Source organism: Alligator mississippiensis, chromosome 8 (genome assembly GCF_030867095.1).
Source record: "Alligator mississippiensis isolate rAllMis1 chromosome 8, rAllMis1, whole genome shotgun sequence".
In the NCBI taxonomy this organism is placed as follows: Eukaryota; Metazoa; Chordata; order Crocodylia; family Alligatoridae; genus Alligator; species Alligator mississippiensis.
The window spans coordinates 25,475,925-25,481,318 of NC_081831.1; positions in this window are offsets into that span (position 1 = coordinate 25,475,925).

Consider the following 5,394-nt stretch of genomic DNA (forward strand, 5'->3'; position numbering starts at 1 on the left):
GAGCGCCCCAAGGGATGACGACTAGGTCGAATGGTCATAAACTACTGCAAGACCGTTTCAGGCTGGACATAAGGAAGAATTTCTTTACTGTCCGAGCCCCCAAGGTCTGGAACAGCCTGCCACCAGAGGTGGTTCAAGCGCCTACATTGAACACCTTCAGGAGCAAACTGGATGCTTATCTTGCTGGGATCCTATGAACCCAGCTGACTTCCTGCCCTTTGGGCAGGGGGCTGGACTCAATCTTCCGAGGTCCCTTCCAGCCCTAATGTCTATGAAATCTATGAAATGTATGAAAAATGAACATTATGTATACTTTTCTTTCTTAATTTGATGCTGTCATAAAATAATATGTAATCCTAATCACTACTCTCTGTGGACTGCTGGCCATCTATCATTAATGCAACTAAGTTTTAAGATGGTGATGACTCTGAAAGAAAGCTTGGCTGGACCTATACATGAATTTAAATGACTAAATTACAATAACAGTGCATCCTGCACAAGAATGCAAGATTGTGACTGGAACCATGCGAAATGAAGCAAACCCAATTTACTTCATTGCCTGTGCTAGTTGCAAATGTAGCCAATGTTTTATTATGCTAAACCATTAATAAATAACTGCATATTCCTACATGGCTGTATCCTCCTTGTTAACATCCTCCTTTAAGGCATATTTCTCAGAACAGGCATTCAATTTTTTTGGGGGTTTTGCAAATGTTTTCATAGACCATCACCAGTTCAGATTATTTTGGGTTGTCCCACTGTTAAAACAACTACCCCTAAAAGAAGCAATGCCCCAAGGTATCCCATTCAGTCAATCAAGACCCAACCCATTTGAATGAAGTGTAACCTCCAGACGGATCAAAAGTTTGCAAAAATAAGTTTCACAACTGGGTGACTCAAAACAGAATCCAAGCAGTTAGCAATTGTAATATGATGGTCGTTCCCTACCTGCTTCGTTCAGACTTTAAATCTACCAGCTATCAAGGAGGAATGGTTTGAAGCTATACAATTCTAATATTACTAGCCAATTGCCCATCGAGAATGACAGGGAGCTGGGGGTGGGCTGGGATGTAATGTCACCACCTAATGCCCCATGCTGCCACTGTTCTGCCTCTTGCAGGTAGTGGGGTGGGGGAGCTGAGGCCAGCTGGCCTCCAAGCACTGCTGGCCCTGGCTCCCCCACTCCCTGTCTGGTCCTTGGCGCTGCTTGCAGGGAGCAGGGTGGCCTTGTCTCCCCCACCCCGTCCAGTCCTTGGCGCGGCTTTGGAATCATGGTGGCACTCCCCCACACTTGGAGCACTGGCTGTTTCCATCAGCCAATAAGAGTGCGAATAAAGCGTTACAGACAGACAGACGTAGGCTTCCATAATGCTTTATTCACACTCTGATTGGCTGATAGAAACAGCCAGTGTGCTCTCCAAGCATGGGGGAGCACTGCCATTATTCCAAAGCTGCACCGAGGACCGGACAGAGGGCTAGTAGCACTGGCCTCGGCTCCCCCACCCTGCTCCCTAGAGGCAGAACAGCGGCAGCGTGGGACATTAGGTGGCAGTGCTCCATCCCAGCCCCCCCCATTTTTGACAGGCAATTGGCTAGTTGAACCCTGTAAAAACAAAAAGAGAGTTGCTGCCAAGGTGTGCACCCCAGGAAAGGGAAAGAAAGAAATCGCTGCAACGTTGTAACCTGCACCCAGCTGATCACTCTCTGCCAAGGATCCATGCCCAGTGAATGCTGCAAAGACCACTTACTGCCTGCATTAGTGAGAAACACTCTTGCAGCCAATATATACCAGGACTTTTGTGATAGCTCAGCTACCGAATATTGGGAAGGGGTCTTTTTCTGTCATTTAGTTTTATAGCTTGCTGGTGGTATAGTTATTAAAGCCTTTCTGTCATTAATCACTAGGTTGGAATCCTGCTTTTGACTCAATGGCCAGAGAGAAAGCTGCATGCAGAAGAGAATTGGAGATTTCAACAGCCAAAAGGTAGTTCTGGGGGCAGCATCTTATATGAACATTTCTGCTGAAGTCATCTGCAATGAACTAATACATGGAGACCTGTTAATACTCAATATATAGGTTTCAAGGTTTAGTGATTAGGGAAGCTCATTTCTAACCAAGCATTTTTTTCACTGCTATCAATGCATCAGTTACAGCTGGGTCCCAGTAGGAAGAGTTCCTTGTAATGCATGGACTAGAAACAAGTCCATTTCCCCCTTTTTTTTAAAAAAAAAAAAGAAACAAATTCTGGAGTAAAAGGTGAAAACTGTTGGTCAATTCCAGGGCTGCAAGTTATGTAGGCTTCCTACAGTTCAGTACTAAAACTGAAATTTTGACTTTAGTAGCTTATAGTAGGGCTGTGCAAACCTCTAGTCCCCGATTCGATTAGGCAGAGATTCGGCCCGATTTGGTGGGCAAATCTGTGAATCCGAATTGAATTAGGAGACCCTTTAATCTCTCCAAATCAAATCAGAACCTTCTGAATTGACTTGGAGAGATTCAATGATTCAGACATAGACAGCTTTAAATGTTTTTTCTACATACCTCCAAGTAGCAGGCAGCTCGTGAATGCTGCAGTGGTGGGGTGGATGGAGCATCCTGCAGGAGGGTCCCCAGCACGCTTGGCAGCAGATCTGGAAGTGGACCAGAAGCACTTCCAGTCTGCTTACGGCTCTGCCAGGGAGTGTGCTGGGGGCCCCTCCCACACACTCCCGGCTCAGCAACTGGTGCCTCCTGCAGTTGGGGGGCACCTGGGGTCCCCCCCCACAGCCAATCAATGAGCTGGGGGCACGGGTCCTCTTCCACAGGCACCCTGTGAACCCTTTAGAGCCAGGGCAGAGAGACACCCTGCCTGAAGCCTTCCCAAGGACACGGTTGTATGAGAAGAGCAGGGCTGTACACAGGTAGCAGGGGGTGTACAAGTGCCATAGTGCAGCTGTGCTGTGGGGAGACTGGGTTCAACTGCCTGTGGGACTCCTGACACCTCCAGGTAGGCCTGTGGCATAGGGCTGAGAAACTTAGCCTGGGTCCCTGGTAGGCAGTGTGTCCTGAGGCAAGTAAGCCCAGTTCTCGTGCTATGTCCTCTTCCCTTTCACAAGCCAACGATGGTAACAACACCTTGTGCTCTTTATTTGCAGAGCTCCTTGTCAGGTTGGAAAGGGAATCAGCTGAGGTGCCCTGGATGAGCGGTGGCAGAGCCGGGACTAGAATGCAGATATCCTGAGCGTCACTCCCACGTTCTGCCCACTGGGCTCTAAAGCAAGTATTTCTTAGGGTGAAATCTTTTATTGGACCAATGATGTAGTTGAAATGCAGTTAAGACAAGCTTTCCAATGCAAGACCTTTTGGAGTAGCAGAGGGATCAGTGGTCAGGAATGGAGCAATAACACCCTGCTTTACTACAGTAGGCTTTGTCCCAGCTACATATTTGGTCCAATTAAAAAAAAAAAATAAAATAAAATAAAAATCACCCTAAGAAATCCTAGCTTCTTGCATAATTTCTGGTCCATCGCAACTGTATAACTCTTACACTATCACTAGGCTCTAACGCAGTGACTCAACAAGGGATATGAACGACACATGCCCCCGGAGGCTGGGGGGGGGAGGCACGCGGGGGTGGAGGACGCAGCGGCGGCGGTGGGAACAGCAGGTGGCAAGCGCTGACCAGGGAAAGCTATCTTGGTTATAACATGCAGTGACATGCCATCAACTACTCCAGGAGGAAGCTAGCTCCCTAAACATTTTGCAATTGCAGAAGCTGGTGCACCCCACTGCAGTGCATAACAATGACCTCTAGTGCAGACCAAACCAAACAGTCTTAATGCATCTGCAGAATGAGCCAGAATACAAACCTTCAGACAGCCTCTAAGCTTCACAGACCAGGAGACCTGTTTTGATTGAAGCAAGGCAGGACAGCAAAAAGGCAGAAATCAAGTCTGAGTGACAAGAATGTTAATATCACAACTGAGCAGGGAGCTGCATGAGAAGGGCCAAGTCTTATTTTCTACAAATACAGCAAGATGGCCTTTAACTTATTTCTAAGGAGCAAGACAACACAAGGTTGAGTTGTGCAGCAGAAGCAATTAGTTAAGAAACCACTACAAGCAAAGATAGAAAATAAGGCCCAGGAGCAGTGTCCAAGGTTCTTCAGTTCTTTTTGAAAAGAACTTTTAATTGTTGCATCTTTTCTTTTAAAGCCTTCCTGCTTTCAACTCTGTTGTGGGTAATAAGCTTTCACCAGTAGGATACTGAAACACTGATAGTACTGAACAAACAAGGGCAATATCAGAATGATTAAAACACACACTCCTTCCAACTTGGCATCTGGCAGCATCATGACCAGTCACCATAACTTCTAGGTTGAAGTCTGCTTCAGGAAGTTTACTCCAATTTTCTCAAGACTGCCCTGTCACCCTGCCATTTCTATTAGGCTGAATTTAGTAAGCTTGCTTATGTCCTACATCTGAGCTAACCTGTATTTCATGGAAGAATGCAATCAGAAAATGGAAGACGGGGACATAAAGTACTAATCAGTTACCACCGCTCACTACATTACTTATTTCTGGCAATAAGCTCTGTTGCCGAAACCACCAAAAAGCTTGAGAACTTGTCCCAAAAATGCAGAAGGCTCCCCCACCCTCACAACCCATCCATAAAAGAGCATTGAGAAAAGATGACTGGGGAGGGGGGCCTGATAATAGTCTTTAAACACCTGAAAGGCACTTCCAGAGAAGATGGAGATGGGCTTCTCTCTGTAGCTGTAGGGGATAGGACTAGAAGCAATGGCCTCAAGCTTCAGCAGGAGAAACTTTGTTTGGAGATTAGGAGGAACTTTCTGATGATGAAGGTGCCCGAGAACTGTAACAGGTTACCTGGAGAATCTGTAGAATATCCATCCCTGGATATTTTCAAAAGTAGGTTGGACAGGCACTTGCCTGGGATGGTTTAGTCAGGGACGATCCTGCCTTAAGCAGGGGGGTAGACTATATGACCTTGTGAGATCCCTTCCAGCACTACTTTCCTATGTTCCTGTAGCCAGCATAAAGACTTCATACAAAAAATTATTCTGCTGTTGGCAGAGCTAAGGTTTGAGTTTGTGCTAAACTTCCTTTTGACTTCAAGGCATATATCACTTATTGCCTGCAGATCTTAGGGTATATTAACCTGATTTTACAGTACGAGGCATGGGGCATTGGAGAAAGAAGACAACTTCTGCAATCAGTGGCAAAGCTAAGCTAAACTTACCCCTTACTGTAGCAGACCACAGTTGTCAGCTGTACAGTCTGTGTTCCATCAGTTTAGTAGTCTTGCATTTCAGAGTTTCCACTTGTTGTTAAGAAATGCCAGGACACTTTCTACTCACCTCTACCTTCAGAAATTAAGGCACACACATGGGG